We start from the raw sequence: 18,094 nt of genomic DNA, 5'->3' as shown, positions 1-18,094 counted from the left end.
TTGGTGTTATCTGTTTTCTCAGTGTGAATGTGATGTGGTTGCATTTGTTAGGGTTAGCTTTGATTTGTTTGTCCTGTAGCCACATTTCTATTTTTGTGATATGCTCTTGTAGTATTGTGGCTGCTGTTACAGGGTTAGTGTGCCTGACTAGCACGGCTGTGTCGTCTGCGAATGTCAGTATTTTACTATTGATAGTTGTTGGGATGTTGGCCGTGTATAATGTGTATAGTATGGGTCCTAGTACGCTTCCTTGTGGAACACCTGCTTTGATGTCTTTTGCTTCGGAGTGTGCGTCCTTGATTTTTACTGTGAAGGTTCTGTTGCTTATGTATGATTTTATTATTTAGTATATTTTTTCCGGGAATTGTTTCTTGATTGTTTGTATTAGGCTTTCGTGGTTTATTTTGTCGAATGCTTTCTCTATGTCCATGAATAGGGCTGTACAATATTGTTTGTTTTCTATTGTGTGTATTATTTCGTTGACAAGCCTGTGCATTTGTTTTATGGTGGAGTGTTTATTTCTGAATCCAAATTGATGGTCTGGTATTAGTTTTTCCTTCTCTATTATTGGTTTTAGTCGGGCGTATATTACTTTTTCTAGTATTTTGGAGAGCACGGGGAGTAGTGATATTGGTCTGTAGGATGTTGCTTCATGTGGGTCTTTGCCTGGTTTGGGTAACATTATGATCTGTGCCTGTTTCCATAATGTAGGATAATATTGTATTCTTGGTATTGCATTGAATATTATAGTGATTAGTCGTATCGCTTTTGGAGGGAGGTTTTTCAATATTTTGCCATTGATTAGATCGATTCCTGGTGCTTTGTTGTTTTTTGTTTTTTCGATTATGTTTCTAATTTCTTGTGCTGTTGTTTTAGGTATGGTGTATTGCTTGTCGATTGCAGTGCTAGTGGCTATCGCGTCGTCGTCCGTATGGCTATTGTGGTTGCTGTTATTGATGTTGTGTGGTGTAAATGTGTTGCATAGGTGGATGGAAAATTCTTCGGCTTGCTCTTCGTTGCTTCGTGCCCATGTGTTGGCTGCTTTTCTGATTGCTGGGGCTGGTTTTATCGCCTTCTTTATTTTTTTTTGTGGCTTTCCATAGTGAGTAGTTGTAGTTCTCGTGTGCAGATAGTGACTCTATGAACTTTGTGAATTCGTTGTTGTTGTGCTCTTTTATTTCGTTTTTTATTTCCTTTGCGAGTTTGTTTAGGTGTTTTTTGTTTTCTTTTGTTCTATGTTTTTGCCATTTTGCTTTCGCTTTTCTTTTATCTCTAATTTTTTCGAGGATGTCTGATGGGATTTGTTTTGTTTGTCTAGTGGTAGTTGCTGGTTTTGTGGTTGCCCGTGCTGCCTCTTGTATAGTTTCTGTAAGTGTTGTTACAGCTTTTTCGATATGTTCGGGCGTTTTCAATGGGATGTTGCAGTTGATTTTGCTTTCAATTATTTCTTTGAAGGTTTGCCAATTAGTGGATTTGTTGCATAGCGTCTCTGAGTTGTTGTAGAATATTGGCTTGTTTCTGTATGTTATTATTATGGGTGTATGGTCGGAGCTAAGCTCGAGGCTGGATGCTATATTTATTTTATTTCCATTTAATCCCTTTGTGACTGCAAAGTCGAGTAGGTCAGGGATTTTGCTCAGGTCTGTCGGTCAGTATGTCGGTCTTCCTGTGGATAATATATTGAGATTGTTTTTCCTGATGTGTTTTTCCAGGGTTCTGCCTCGAGGTGTAGTGATTCTTGATCCCCATGTTGTGTGCTTTGAGTTGTAGTCACCTGCTGCGATAAACTTGTCGCCTAGTTGTTGGAAGTATTCTTCCCACATTTGTGCTGTGATTTTGTGTCGCGGTGGTGCATATACTGCTGACAGCTGTAGACGGTTGCTGCTAGTTTGTACGGTAACGGTAGTTGCTTGTATGTGTTCTTTACTAACTTGGCTGTGTAGGTGGTGTTTAATGTCGTTTCTTATTATCACTGCGGTCCCTCCGTGTGCTTTTCCTGAGGGGTGCTTGGTATCGTATATGGTATAGTGCGGTATTTTTGTGTAGCTTTTTATTGTGAAATGCGTTTCTGATACGAGTAGTATGTCTATGTTGTTGTGGTATAGGAATGCTTTGGTTTCAATGGCCCTTTGTTGTAGGCCGTTAGAGTTCCAGGCAGCTATTTTTAGTATGTCCGTTTTTACTTTTTGCTTAGCATGGTTGTTATCAGTTGTATCATAGCTGTGATTTGTAATGATTGCTGTTTGAATGCTTCGTTTAGTTCGCTTATCGTTCTTGTTAACATGTCGGTGCTTTTGATGGATTGTTTTAATAGTTCTTTTATTTCTGTAGCGTCGTTGGTGTTATTGTTGTGGTTTTGGTTGGCTACGGGTGTTACTTCCTTGGTTGCTTGCGCGTAGCTTCGACTGCCAGTGGTGTTGGTATTGTTGTGGTTGTTGTTCATTACGTGATGTACTTTTATTGGTGTCTCAGCTTCTGTCCTGTCTTGTTGTGTGTGGTGGTAGTTATATGTCCTGCTTCTAGGCGGCGGAAACAATTTACGTTGGAGTATTTTTCTGGCTGGGCAGCCTTTGTAGCTGGCTGGGTGGTTTCCGTTGCAGTTGTAGCACTTTACCTCGTTCATTTTTCCCATGTATGGGCAGTACGTTGTGAAATGCTTTTCTGCGCATTTGACACACACCGGGTTTCTGTTGCAGTAGTTTTTTGTGTGTCCATATTGTTGACACCGCATGCATTGCGGTATGTCTTTTTTGTGTCTGGGTGTTTCAACTGTGATTATTGTGTTCAGGATTTGTTTTATATCATAGATTTCCTTGTTATTTTTGTTCGGTTCTAGTTCTATTAGGAATAGCGATAGTGGTTGTTTGGTATCAAATCTGGTTATGTTATTTATTACCCTTACCTGGTGTCCGATTTTGGCTAGTTCCTCACATATGTTGCTTGTGTTTGTCCTTGGGTGTAATCCTCTGATTACTACTTTGTAGCTTTTATCCGATTTCAATTGGTAGGTGTGGTATCCAGCGTTCTTTTCCTTTAGCAGCTTTATCACTTTTCTATAGGTTTCTGGGGTGTTCGTTTGCACTTTTATTTGATCTAATTTTAGTTGTTTGATGTTGTAATTTTCTTTGCTTGCCGTGTTGTTTAGCAGTTCGAGGAGGGGGTCTATTATCTGCGCGTCGATGTAAATTGGTGGTGGTTTGGTGTTGTGTGTTGGTTTTTCCGTTGTGTCTGGTTCCTTCTCTTGTGGCAGTGCGCTGAAGGGGTTTTGTAGAGGAATTTCCTGGAGCCATTGCTTCCTTTCTGTTTCTGCAGCCCTCCTAGTATTTGCGTTTGTTATTAATTTTCTTCTTTTGCTGGGAGTTACGACCTTCCAGCTTTCGTCTTGTTGTGTTAGATCGTTGTTGGTGGTGTTTCTCTCGTCACTCATTTGAGTGATATTCATTTCGGTTTCTGTGCGTTCTTGGATTTCCATGTTTTTGTGTATGGCATATGTTTCGCCGTTGTTTGATATCCTGAACGGTGGCACTCGTTGCATTGCTTTGTTTTCCCCGCTTTCCGCACTTTCGGGGCCACTTTTTTCCACGTCCGGTTTCAACGGAGAGACCTCTCCGGGCACCCGGCACGTCTGCACTCTTCCGCAGTCGAAAGGGAACTGACCAAAAAGTGAAACGGAAGTTGACTCACCGGCTGAGCTAACGGATCAAAGTAAATACCATACTCCATACACGGAAAGCAACAAAAAATATCAAACAACAAAGATATCAACAAAAAGTGAGATCCTAGCCAAAAATGAAGGGACGATAGCGGGACATCAGAAGAGTACGCGGAGGAAATATCCTCCTCCTCGGAAGAAAAAGACAAGGAAACAATATGTCCTATGGAGTTCAAGGGCTTGATGAAAATGCTGGAAGCCGTAATGCTAAATACGGCAAGAACTACAAAGAAACTGAAAATCTCAACTACAAGAGATCCAACACAAGGAATACTAAATGCAGATAGTGGTAAGCAGTTAAAAAGCATTAAACACTGGTTGGAAAAATATTGCAAGGAAAACACAGGGACACGACAGAAAATAACTGTGGCTACGCAGGTGTCACTAAGGGATAAATACGGAGTGAAAACAGTGTTCAAACGCCAAAATATCTCAAACAAGAGCGAAATAACAGCAAATCTCATTCAAAATCTACAAAATGTTTGCATTTTGCGCGATACTAGGCTGGTTTGAACGTTAAAACAGACGCGCGCTATACTGGGCGTGTAGCATGGAGTGAAAACAGCATTCTAACATCAAAATATCACAAACAGGACAGAAATAACAGCAAATCTTACTCAAAATCTGCAAAATGTTTGTATTTTGCGCGGTGCTGGACAGGTTTTGAAGTTAACCCTTTCGCTTCGGTAGTCCATACCGCTGCAGTACTGTCACTGAATGAAATACGCACAGTGTACGTGGTTGCTGTATATACGTTTTCCTAAGTCTTAAATAACAATAATTCTTATAAGAACCGTATATGAAATATCGTTTCACTGTCAATGAATTTAATAGATTTTTTAGTATGAAACAGTATACGATCGTTTGGATGTTTGAAATATATTATGTGAAACGATTTGATGTTGTTTCAACAATGAGTAACTTTAAGAAGTGATTAATCCAATATGTCAATAAAATCAACAGAAAATGTTCTGCCACTTCAAACGTTCTGCGATAACGAAAAAATATATCATTGACTACAGATAGCATTTGTGTATGTATCATTTGGATGCCGGATATATGGAGTGCCGGACTTAGGATTCGTCGCATGGTCGCCGCCTATATGCGGTAATCGTACTTACAGGTCACCTCGTGGATGTCGCCTATAAGCGGCACTCGTACCCATAGGTCATCTCGCGGGTGCCGCCTATAAGCGACGCTCGAAACGAAAGGATTAAAACAGACGCACGCCATATGCGGCGTGTAAAATGGACGGAAAACAGCTCTCAAACGTCAAAATATCTCAAACAGGAAGGAAATAATAACAAATCTCAGGCAAAGTATTCAAAAGATTGCATTTTGCGCGGTGCTGGGCTCGTTTGGCCACTAAAACAAACGTGCGCTCCATTTGGCGTGTATAATGAGGTCAAAAGAGGGTTCAAATGTTAAAATATCACAAAGAGGGAAATAACAGCTAGCTTTGGGATCACGCCCAACCAGCGCACTCGGTAACCAGACCTTGCTGCCTGTACTAGTTAGGCTTGTTTCCCAGTCCTGCGATTTCTCCAGGATAGTTCCGGAGCAGTTGGGACGCTGCTCACCTACGGCCGGCCATCGGGGGAGGCAAGTATCCCTTATCGGCCGTTTGGCCAGCATTTGGCCTTCAAGCACTACACCCATGAGTTCAACCCAAATTGGCCGAGCTGAGGCGTCGCAACTCTCTCCGGACTTTAAACGACCCCCGCGGTCCCAACTTTAGTCATTGGTGGGACTATCGGCGTGGATGTACGGCCACGTCACTGGTGGCTCGGCGACCTGCTAGCTTTGCTCGGCAGACCCAGATGGGACTCACATAAGTGGAGGCCTGAAAGTACTTTTGTCCCCGGAACTTATCTCGACGGTCCCACCCTTGGAATCAGGATTATGGCTGCGCTACTACCCAAGGTCACATACAGAAAGTATAACCGTGGTCAAATGCATTACACTCCTGGCGATCTTCCCTGCGGTGTACATAGAGGACTCACGTAAACGGGACGCTTGTCCCAACAGTCCTCGCTGCGGGAACGTGGATTTGCCAGCCCCCATAGACTCACATAAGTGAGCCCTCCCTGCGGAAAATGCTGCCTACATTATATAATATCGATGGACTTTGGCACCAGTTCGTATCGAAACCAATGGAAACGATCGCATCGCAAGAGCTTCACCCAGAAGCACGCCAAGCATAGCACTACTCAGCGCCATTGTCGCTAGCTAGGAGTGGAATATACACCCAGAAAGACTTAGATGCATTTAGGGACGACGTTATGTTTCCGGCGGAGAAAACTGCGGTATTGAATACGATAGAAAGTGGAGACAGGGAAAACAATCGTATCAGGAACTGTACCCATCTTGGGAATCATGGACGAAAACGCTTCAACCACAATGAAAAAGACGCGATAATTGGGATTTTCATAATATTAAAATTAACCAAAATAGCAGTGGATATAATTATATACTGATACCACTTGCGCGAGAATTACGGTTGCGGAATCGCGCTACTTAGAGCGATATATAGCTCAGTTACCCATTTACTACTATACATGCAAAGAAGACGCGCCACCGACGACCAAACAACACAACCTCAAGGAATATCAATAATATCAACCACTGCGGTGGTCCGACAACCCAACGCCGAAACATCCATTCTATGTGAACTAAGGGAAACGATTCCTCTGGAAATTTTAAACCCAAGAGCGGGGGAGGGGGAGGGGGATGTCGTGACCCGTGCTCCGCACGGGCCGTAACGCGAGACAAAAGATAGAATACGCGAGTAGTGTGACTCGCGACTTGGAAAACTAATCAAGAATAACGACGATTAAAGAAAATCAACGGTACAACAAAAGCAACATACTACATACTTAATGGACTAACAATCATATATATACATATAAATAAACGCACACACCCACACATATATATAAAAAATACGCTAATATACGTTATTAAATAAAATCAAAATCGAAACAAGGAACGTCAAGGAAATGTTTCTCGGGATATATCTGACGGAACATATCATCCATACACCATGCACGTAAAGCGGAGTTTCTTGAGATCGGGTTGAATTGGGAGTGGAACAAACCTTTTGACGCCCAGATCCAAGATACTCTTTGCCGTCTGAATCGTAGCTGTTCGAATAATATCGACGCCTAGATGGACCTTGACGATTCGGCATAAAGGCCACTGCATTCAGGGCGCGTTGTCCTCTCTGAGGATGACAATCTTACCTTCCTGGATACTATGAATGTAGATATTTCCGGTGCCAGCGGTTCCAAGAATGTTGTTTTAATTGCTGAATATCGCCATCTGGAGAGCCGGTTGGATGGGGTGTCCTTGAAATCTCGCTCCCGCAAACTCATTAATGAATTGCCAATGAGGAAGTGGCAGGGAATGAGAACCAGGAAGTCACTGGGGTCAGTGGAGATTGGTGTTAGCGGTCCTGAATTAAGATTGGATTCAATTTCGATGATAAGGGTGTTGAAATGTTCGAATGTAACTCGTTGCCGACGATGCGTCTGAGGTGACGTTTGAACGACTTCACCGCAGCTTCCCATAATCTGCCGAGATGCGTGGAGTGAGGGGGAATGAAACGTCATTCAATTTGCCGATCGGATAAGAATGCTTGTACACTTTCTTTATGATCGTCCGATTGTAGCAGGCTACGAAGTCCTCGCAGTTCGTTATTGGCTTCAACGAAATTTGTGCCGCTGTCGGAATAGATGGTCGAGCAAAACCCTCGTCGCACAATGAATTTTCGAAGTGCGACAGTGAAGGCTTCGCTCGTGAGGTCGCTAAAGAGGTCGATATGCACTGCCTTGACTGATATGCATACGAAAACGGTCACGTAAACCTTGAAGCTGTGGCGATTCTCCCTGGTGTAAAATGATCCACAATAATCGACGCCTACGTTGGTGAATGAGCGAGTTTCTGTTACTCGCGCCACCGGCAGATTACCTATCATCGGCGCTGGATTGGCGCGACAGGAACGGACGCAACCCTTTACCGTACGCCAGACTTGACCTCGGCCGTCGATGGACCAGTACCGTTGTCTTACTGCGTATAACGTGGCCTGTGTTCCGGATGATTTAAGAAATATGATCGGATGTCTTTGGGCGAAAGGCATAGGCGAGTGACCCAGTCGGCCCCCAACTCGCAATATTCCTTCCATATCGATAAATGGATTGAGTCGCGTGAGCTTTCCTTTTATCACCACGTATCGATTCTTACGGAGAGTGCCAATTTCTTCGGAGAAATGGCTGTTTTGTAATAATTTTATAATTTTGTTGCGCGTCATATTCAATTAATTTATGGTTAAGGGGGTCGCTCGGTTTTGTTTCTGTTTCCAACGAAGGCCACAAACTATAGTCGGCGGGAGCAGCGCAGACGGTTCTGTTACGATATTTCAATTTGAGGTGTCAGTGTCCACATCGGCTAGCAGTCTTCCGACTGTTGAAGCCATACAGAACAGTTCTGCCAAGACCAAATGTCGATTATTATTTATTCACAGGTGTAAATAATTAAGGGTGCAAGAGAAATAAATGTGGGAAGATAAAAAAAGACAGTAATTTAAGCTATTTAACGTTAAGCAAGGTTCTGTGGGTCAAAATAATACAATGTCAAACTATTTAACAGTACAAAGATAGCAATTTAAATTAAAATCCAAATTAAGATTAAGTTTAAAAACAGTTAAGAATCTAAAAAACCTTTGGAAAGACAATGTCTCAGCAGGTAAAGTTCGTTGTCATCGCATTAAATATCAACATCAAGCATAAATACAAATGCAAGTTCGAAATTAAAAAGAAGCTTCCGAATTAAATAGTAATATTATGTGATTATTAAAAGTTAAAATTCAATGTTAGTGATTAATACAACATTGTACTGATTAGTAAACACATACCTACGTATCACGTTGTGGAACAATTTGGAAATAATGACGGAAGGTCCATATTTGTTGATGAGTCGTTTACGGCTGCATACCTAGAAAATTAAATAGTTAATCATTAGTTGTACGGAATAATTAGCAGCATGATAATTATATGATATAAATGATAAGAGATGTGTACATTGCATAAAATAAAGAGATCGACGAATATAATTAAATTAGTAACCAAATAGATTAATAATAGGAAATAATTATTATAATTGTCAATTATTATTTATTCACAACCGCAATAATTATGGGAGCAACAGAAATTAGTGTGAGAAGATAATAAAAGAAAGTAGTTTAAGCTATTAACGTTAAGCAAGGTGCTGTGGGTCAAAATAATACAATGTCAAACTATTTAAAGTTACAAAGATAGCAATTTAAATTAAAATCCAAATTAAGATTAAGTTTAAAAACAGTTAAGAATCTAAAAAACCTTTGGAAAGACAATGTCTCAGCAGGTAAAGTTCGTTGTCATCGCATTAAATATCAACATCAAGCATAAATACAAATGCAAGTTCGAAATTAAAAAGAAGCTTCCGAATTAAATAGTAATATTATGTAATTATTAAAAGTTAAAATTCAATGTTAGTGATTAATACAACATTGTACTGATTAGTAAACACATACCTACGTATCACGTTGTGGAACAATTTGAAAATAATGACGGAAGGTCCATATTTGTTGATGAGTCGTTTACGGCTGCATACCTAGAAAATTAAATAGTTAATCATTAGTTGTACGGAATAATTAGCAGCATGATAATTATATGATATAAATGATAAGAGATCTGTACATTGCATAAAATAAAGAGATCGATGAATATAATTAAATTAGTAACCAAATAGATTAATAATAGGAAATAATTATTATAATTGTCAATTATTATTTATTCACAACCGCAATAATTATGGGAGCAACAGAAATTAGTGTGAGAAGATAATAAAAGAAAGTAGTTTAAGCTATTAACGTTAAGCAAGGTGATGTGGGTCAAAATAATATAATGTCAAACTATTAAACAGTAAAAAAGATAGCAATTTAAATTAAAATCCAAACTAAGATTAAGTTTAAAAACAGTTAAGAATCTAAAAAACCTTTGGAAAGACAATGTCTCATCAGGTAAAGTTCGTTGGCATCGTATTAAATATTAACATAAAGCATAAATACAAATGAAAGTTCGAAATTAAAAAGAAGCTTTGCGAATTAAATAGTAATATTATATAATTATTAAAAGTTCAAATCGAATGTTAGTGATTAATACAACATTGTACTGATTAGTAAACACATACGTACGTATCATGTTGTAAAATAATTTGGAAATAATGACGGAAGGTCCATATTTGTTCATGAGTCGTTTATGGCTGCATACCTAAAAAAATAATTAATAAATCAGTCATTAGTTGTACGGAATAATTAGTAGCATGATAATTATATCATATAAATGATAGAAGATGTGTACATTGCATAAAATAAAGAGATCGATGAATAGAATTAAGTTAGTAACCAAATAAATTAATAGTAGGAAATAATTATTATAATTGTCGAATATTATTTATTTGCAGCTGTAAATAATTAAGGGTGCAAGAGAAATAACTGCGGGAAGATAAAAAAAGACAGTAATTTAAGCTATTTAACGTTAAGCAAGGTTCTGTGGGTCAAAATAATACAATGTCAAACTATTTAAAGTTACAAAGATAGCAAATTAAATTAAAATCCAAACTCAGATTAAGTTTGAAAACAGTTAAGAATCTAAAAAAACCTTTGGAAAGACAATGTCTCATCAGGAAAAGTTCGTTGTCATCGCATTAAATATCAACATCAAGCGTAAATACAAATGAAAGTTTGAAATTGAAAAGAAGCTTTCCGAATTAAATAATAATATTATGTGATTATTAAAGGTTCAAATCGAATGTTAGTGATTAATACAACATTGTGCTGATTAGTAAACACATACGTACGTATCATGCTGTAAAATAATTTGGAAATAATGATGGAAGGTCCATATTTGTTGAGGAGACGTTTGTGGCTGCATACCTAGAAAATTAATTAATTAATCATTAGTTGTATGGAATAAATAGTAGCACGATAATAATATAATATAAATGATAGAAGATGTGTACATTGCATAAAATAAAGAGATCGATGAATATAATTAAATTAGTAACCAAATAGATTAATAATAGGAAATAATTATTATAATTGTCAATTATTATTTATTCACAACCGCAATAATTATGGGAGCAGCAGAAATTAGTGTGGGAAGATAACAAAAGAAAGTAGTTTAAGATATTAACGCTAAACAAGGTGCTGTGGGTCAAAATAATACAATGTCAAACTATTTAACAGTACAAAGATAGCAATTTAAATTAAAATCCAAATTAAGATTAAGTTTAAAAACAATTAAGAATCTAAAAAACCCTTGGAAAGACAATGTCTTATCAGGTAAAGTTCGTTGGCATCGTATTAAATATTAACATAAAGCATAAATACAAATGAAAGTTCGAAATTAAAAAGAAGCTTTGCGAATTAAATAGTAATATTATGTAATTATTAAAAGTTCAAATCGAATGTTAGTGATTAATACAACATTGTGCTGATTAGTAAACACATACGTACGTATCATGCTGTAAAATAATTTGGAAATAATGATGGTAGGTCCATATTTGTTGAGGAGTCGTTTGTGGCTGCATACCTAGAAAATTAATTAATTAATCATTATGTATGGAATAATTAGTAGCATGATAATAATATAATATAAATGATAGAAGATGTGTACATTGCATAAAATAAACAGTTCGATGAATATAATTAAGTTAGTATCCAAATAAATTAACAATAGAAAATAATTATTATAATTGTCAGTTATTATTTATTCACATCTGTAAATAATTAAGGGTGGAACAGAAATAAGTGTGAGAAGATAAAAAAAGACAGTAATTTTAGCTATTTAACGTTAAGCAAGGTTCTGTGGGTCAAAATAATACAATGTCAAACTATTTAAAGTTACAAAGATAGCAAATTAAATTAAAATCCAAACTCAGATTAAGTTTGAAAACAGTTAAGAATCTAAAAAAACCTTTGGAAAGACAATGTCTCATCAGGAAAAGTTCGTTGTCATCGCATTAAATATCAACATCAAGCGTAAATACAAATGAAAGTTTGAAATTGAAAAGAAGCTTTCCGAATTAAATAATAATATTATGTGATTATTAAAGGTTCAAATCGAATGTTAGTGATTAATACAACATTGTGCTGATTAGTAAACACATACGTACGTATCATGCTGTAAAATAATTTGGAAATAATGATGGAAGGTCCATATTTGTTGAGGAGACGTTTGTGGCTGCATACCTAGAAAATTAATTAATTAATCATTAGTTGTATGGAATAAATAGTAGCACGATAATAATATAATATAAATGATAGAAGATGTGTACATTGCATAAAATAAAGAGATCGATGAATATAATTAAATTAGTAACCAAATAGATTAATAATAGGAAATAATTATTATAATTGTCAATTATTATTTATTCACAGTTGCAAATAATTAAGGCCGTAACAGAAATGGGTATGGGAATATTATAAAATGAAATTATGTAAGCTATTAACATTAAACATCTTTTCTTTTGTATGTCCGTGACCCAGAGACCGCTGTTATGAAGATAGTAGAATTTAATGAAAATAAGAAAGGGTCCATATTATTGTGCCTTTGAATATCAATTTCGTTTTGGGTTGCAATGTCTAGAAACAAAAGAGCTATAAGTAGATTTCTATTACTGTTTCTTGTAGCCTTCAGATAGAGATACACATCAAGGTGAACTTTTTGGTAACGTCCTTTGATATAAATATGTGAACGCGATCCCTATGATGATTCTCTATTGTATTGTAACAATGTAAGAGTCAGCATTTGGATCCATATAGGTTATACCTGTACTTATACTTATACCTATACTTATTTCAATATATTCTTCTATTGTACATTCATCCACTCGTTCCTCTATCAGTCAACCTCAATAGTATACAAACTAAAAATTAATGAAGTATAATCTGCAATATAGATATTGAAATAGTACAATAGAAAAGTAATAATTAGCGGATGACTTACCCTAATAAAATGGATTGGTAGAGATTCATAACTACGAAACGTCACTTGCATAAATTAATAAATAGTTACAATACAAGAGACATCATGATTGACACGCATCATTAGAACATATGCAGAGGTCTATTTACACAAAGGATTAGATATTTGAGCATAGAACATTAATACAAATAATCATAACTTACTAAATACATATGAGAGGCATCGTGGTTGGCTTGCTTCTACCTTACTGCGACAATCCTTTAAATACCAAGATGATTGAGATATATATACACTGACCTGCCAAATAATGAAAATACATTAAAATTTGTTAGAGGTTTTGTTTGTATTTGGAGAGTTTAGACGAATTATGTAGGAGTTAAAATCACTATATAGAACGTAAAGCGCAGAGCGCCGCAGTGAAACAGAAACGAAAAAGATAACAAAAATTAAAACTAAAACTGCAATCAACTAATAATACATAAAATAAAATACAACATGTAATAAAATCATCCACCAAATACACCATCGGCAGACATCATGATGGAGCACCTAAAGTTGAGAAACTGTCCTATCAGTATATAAGTAATACACGCGAAAATATTTTACAAGTAATTGAAATGCAATATAAGTACAATGTTATGGACGACTCGCGGAAAGAATTTAGACCGTTGCCATATTGCCTTTCGTGACTCCCTCCGGTGAAATTAGTCAGACGGGCCACAAGAGCGCCATCTAATAAAATATCAGTGCATTAATAAATGTGATTAATTTGAATTGGTTTACCAAAGTAACTTTAAACATTGGCTATCAGCGCCATCGTTTGCTTAGAGAAATAACTAGTTAGTCTATAATTTAGTTCTCAATTCGGATAGGCTGGCTATTAAGAAACTATTGCATAATAGATTAGTGAATAAATAAAGAAAACATTAATAATAGCAATACGATATGAATATACAATAGTAGTGTTTTAAATCTAAAGAAAAGACAACAGACGCAATTTAAATCTATATGGTAGCAAAAAAGTATAAATCACAGAATAGTTTCACTGATTGACCTAAAGTAGATGATAACTAGGGGGCTATCCACTATCCACAATCAGAAATTAACATTAAAAATTATCAATTATCATCTATAATTATGTATATGAATGATTAAGCGCACCAAAAAACCGAACAACCAAAACAACATTATAAATCTAATATAAAATAATAAACATAATATGTGAATCTAATACTCAAATAATTAAATGAATATGTAACATAAGTAAATAAATTATAATAAAATTTGAAATAAAATATATATTATATATACACAATAATTAAAAGTATCATAGTAGTAAAATTGTAGTACATAATGGTCAAATTCAATAATGTATACATTGAAACATTAACAATTAGAACTTATAGAATAAATAAATATTAAATATTAAAAAAAATAATAATTGCTACCACCGAATACAGGAAAATAAAACATAATTACACAATTTATATATAACCTCATACTTGCGAGCAATAAGTGTACAATTTATAAACTCCACAAAATGGAAAGTAGACGCAATGATTAATTAGCCTAATGATAAGCCAGTATATAGACGTACTACAGTTATTAAATATAAAATGCGATATTTGCAGGATGAATACGAGTTGGGTTAAGTAGTTGCTTGTCACACGTCCAACACATCGTGGCTATAGCTTTTCCATAAATGACAAGATAACGGAGATACAGTATGTATACTGACCTGCGAAATATAACACAGCACTATGTATTATTTAAACAACAAAGGTTAATAACATAAAATTACGTAATATCTGCTCATATGCGGATTTTTATGTTGATTATTCTGCACAAGGAATAAATAGAATTAATATTTAGTTTATATTAGATTGGTCTAAAAGTTTCTTTCATTTTATAAGGAAATAATAGACGCACAATGTCTTTTGTTTTATATTAGTTTATTGAATTATGCACGAAAATAATAATAGGAATAGAACAAAATGGATCATACCTAATTCAATAAAATAATATAAAACAAAAATTGTTGTTCATCTATTATCATCTTATAAAACGAAAGAAACTTTTCGGACAACCTAATATTATAATCAGGCGGCTCAAATTAAGACGATATGGAATACTATAAGTACATGAGAAAGGAAAATATATTATGACGATCACGGCTATGTTTTTAGGTAATGATAAAGAAACTACGACTTAGGACGAGCTCAGTTATTTCCTTGGACTTAAACTTAAAAATAATAACAATATGGATAAGGCGAAAAGGACGAACAAAATTACGGCTCAGGAGGTTTCAGAGCCCTCAGACCTCGTCGGTGAATCGAGTAATCTACCAGGCTCGACCCGACGGTCATCCCACGACTGGGGTAATGTCACGGGTCGAGTTCTGGTTGCCACGTGTTGCGCCAAATGCGATGGTCCTTGCGAGGTTCCTCGCGGTCTGGCCGCCAGGACCCACTCATTGTTACACTGACCTTATGTTTTTGCACGCTCTTACCAATTACGAAGAAAGCGGGTGCCTAGCGAAATAGCAGGGTTTTCCCCTGAACAAGGATGCTCATGAGCCACATCTGGTTTTCTTTGTTTTCATAGTTTCATTTATTAATCAATGAGCATCGCGGATCGTTACCCTCACTTTTCTACCGAAAAGTGTGAACGACGAATCCGCGTTCTTAGTTCAAAAGGGCACATCCACACCGAGCTTTCTTCCTTGATGGTACGAGACGGGTCCGCGACAGTTCATGTGATCTTTTTGTAGTAAAAACATAACTGTGTTGTTAATAAAGCCTGTCATCTACTGAACTAATTTGTTATCATTTGAAATTACGTGACAGTAACGATGAAGGGGAGGTTGGTCCCAAGGTACCCTCTCGATCGGAAATGGCGACTTGAAAAATAGATGACGAAGTGATAATGACACTGGTGAAGAGAATGGGAACCCAATAAGGGGAACGAGAGGGAATATTAAATCGAAAATAAAGTCGGACATTAAGATAAAAGGGGGCAAAATATTATCATACCTAAAGAAGAGGATGAGAGAGGAAACTGACCCGTTCACCCTTAAAAATTACGTTAGGTTTGGCGAGCAGCCTTATCGAAAAAAATAATAACAAAGCTACTATGAACAGCGAAATAGAATGTGATACACCGGGCGACTCTGACTGTGTCACGTAGGAGACACAAGAAATGACGAAATGAACAGATCACCGGCGATTTCCTCGCGTCATAGTTCGAACGTTTCGTAAGTATAATTAAATATTCTGGTAAAATTATGGTAAATATTATGGTATATTAAATATCATGGTAAAATTTATTGTACGAATCCAACAGAGTAAGGGTTTGTGCCCTCTGAAGGGGTTGTCGCCAGGCGTGTGACATAAACCACATCTCAATCCACATCAGAGACCAGACCACATACTGCGGGCAAGATGGCAGCTGGATGTCTATACATACTCACTGGGAACTCTCAATAGTTTTAGGAACCCACCATAAATCTGGGTATTTTCATAGTTAAGGTCCTTCAGACCAAACAAGGATCTTTTATTTCAAGTGTCCCTTACATTTATTGTTTACCACGGGAAGATACGGGGAACTTGGTTTTTCTCACGTTTGGTATCTTCCGTTACCAACTCCACCAACCTTTTTATTACCCAATCAAAAGCAATGTCTATCGCCCTCACTTTCCTAACCAAAATTGTGCTCAACGAATCAGCTTACCTTGTGTCTTTAGACACACCAATCACTAGCTTTCCTCTGCCACAACATCGTCACTAAACTTACTTATTCTCTATCTTTAGAATAGTCAATATCTCTTTACCGAGTTTCTACCCTTAGACCAATCGCATACTTAATTTATACATACGCACCAGTGTAACTAGGTTCTATATAAAGTTGTTGGAATGAACTGTGATTTATACGTATCAATTCAATGCACATTCAATTTTGATTATTGAATTCATAATAAAGTTTGCTAAAAATAAAGTTAATAGTTGTGTTACGGCTCAACCTTTTTGTTGTTATCATCTAAGTCTCAAGTTTACATGACAGGCGCCAGTTACAGGTGACTATCTTGTTATTATCTTCCGGGCCTAGGACACTACCTTACTATAGTATCGATAGCTGTGGTCCTGCAGGACGTTCAGAACACAGCGCCATTCCATTACCATTTTATGACCTTATGACAACTGACAATTAATTAATTTTCTAGCTATGCAGCCACAAACGACTCATCAACAAATATGGACCTTCCGTCACTATTTCCAAATTGTTTTCCAACATGATACGTACGTATGTGTTTACTAATCAGTACAATGTTGTATTAATCACTAACATTGAATTTTAACTTTTAATAATTACATAATATTATTATTTAATTCGGAAAGCTTCTTTTCAATTTCAAACTTTCATTTGTATTTAGGCTTGATGTTGATATTTAATGCGATGACAACGAATTTTCTGATGAGACATTGTCTTTCCAAAGGTTTTTTTTAGTTTCTTAACTGTTTTTAAACTTAATCTGAGTTTGGATTTCAATTTAAATTGCTATCTTTGTACTGTTAAATAGTTTGACATTGTATTATTTTGACCCACAGAACCTTGCTTAACGTTAAATAGCTTAAATTAATGCCTTTTTTTATCTTCCCACACTTATTTCTCTTGCACCCTTAATTATTTACAGATGTGAATAAATAATGGTCGACAATTATAATAATTGTTTCCTATTATTAATTTATTTGGTTACCAACTTAATTCTATTCATCGATCTCTTTATTTTATGCAATGTACACATCTTCTATCATTTATATGATATAATTATCATGCTGCTAATTATTCCGTACAACTAATGATTGATTTATTAATTAGTTTTCTAGGTATGCAGCCATAAACGACTCATGAACAAATATGGACCTTCTGTCATTATTTCCAAATTATTTTACAGCATGATACGTACGTATGTGTTTACTAATCAGCACAATGTTGTATTAGTCACTAACATTGAATTTTAACTTTTAATAATTACATAATATTACTATTTAATTCGGAAAGCTTCTTTTTAATTTCGAACTTTCATTTGCATTTACGCTTGATGTTGATATTTAATGCGATGACAACGAACTTTTCCTGATGAGACATTGTCTTTCCAAAGGTTTTTTTAGATTCTTAACTGTTTTCAAACTTAATCTTAGTTTGGATTTTAATTTAAATTGCTATCTTTCTACTGTTAAATAGTTTGACATTGTATTATTTTGACCCACAGCACCTTGCTTAACGTTAAATAGCTTAAATTACTGTCTTTTTTTATCTTCCCACACTTATTACTCCTGGACCATTTATTATTTACAGC

The 18,094-nt window shown here is 36.0% G+C and overlaps 1 long non-coding RNA gene across 1 annotated transcript; it reads left to right on the top strand.

The window, feature by feature from the left end:
• Window positions 1-16,376: 16,376 nt before the first annotated feature.
• Window positions 16,377-17,642, top strand: LOC132915749 (uncharacterized). The gene is made up of 3 exons (XR_009659951.1): window positions 16,377-16,810; window positions 16,958-17,033; window positions 17,614-17,642. It is a non-coding gene; the product is annotated as an uncharacterized LOC132915749 (long non-coding RNA).
• The last annotated feature ends 452 nt before the right edge of the window (window positions 17,643-18,094 follow it).

The sequence above is a fragment of the Bombus pascuorum genome, unplaced genomic scaffold (genome assembly GCF_905332965.1).
Source record: "Bombus pascuorum unplaced genomic scaffold, iyBomPasc1.1, whole genome shotgun sequence".
Classification (NCBI taxonomy): domain Eukaryota; kingdom Metazoa; phylum Arthropoda; class Insecta; order Hymenoptera; family Apidae; genus Bombus; species Bombus pascuorum.
This window is presented reverse-complemented; position numbering and strand designations above follow the sequence as displayed.